General features: G+C 24.2%; 1 protein-coding gene across 3 annotated transcripts in view; it reads left to right on the top strand.

Moving 5' to 3' along the window:
- The window catches only part of LOC107613081 (naringenin 8-dimethylallyltransferase 2, chloroplastic), an 11,884-nt gene that overhangs the window by 6,816 nt on the left and 4,568 nt on the right, over nt 1–500 (top strand). The gene's annotated exons all lie outside the window — the stretch shown is intronic.

Genomic DNA, 500 nt, shown 5'->3' with positions numbered 1-500 from the left:
TATAAAGATTTCTAAGGAAATTAAAAATTGAATTTTTAATATATTTATTGAATAAAAAAAATTTTTAACCAAATTTTAATTTAATTTTGTTATCATGATATATTTTATGTTACAAGAAAATCTTTGGCCTCCCAAAAAAAAATTTTCTCAAGCTTCCTCAGTGGTCAAATCCAAAATGGATTAAAACAAAAATAAAATTAAAGATAATAATTTTTAACATGGGCCATGGTGTGATCCTGATTAAGGAAATTTCCTTGACAATAGATAGAAACACCAGAAATACCCATTTGAGGCATTTAGATGCAACTAAGCTAGGTCAAATTATTTTGATGCCCTTGAAAATATGCTTTTTCATTATGTTATTGATCTAATGATCTCCTTTCATGTTTAAGTCGAAGTTATATCCAACCCATAATTGAGAATTAATGTTAATTTTTTTCGAATTGTGTTAGAGAATATATACTAAAATATTTGTCTATTAATTAAATGAATATTAATTG

The sequence above is a fragment of the Arachis ipaensis genome, chromosome B08 (genome assembly GCF_000816755.2).
Source record: "Arachis ipaensis cultivar K30076 chromosome B08, Araip1.1, whole genome shotgun sequence".
NCBI lineage: Eukaryota > Viridiplantae > Streptophyta > Magnoliopsida > Fabales > Fabaceae > Arachis > Arachis ipaensis.
Note: the sequence above shows the minus strand (reverse complement) of the source record. Positions and strands in the feature narration are given on the sequence as shown.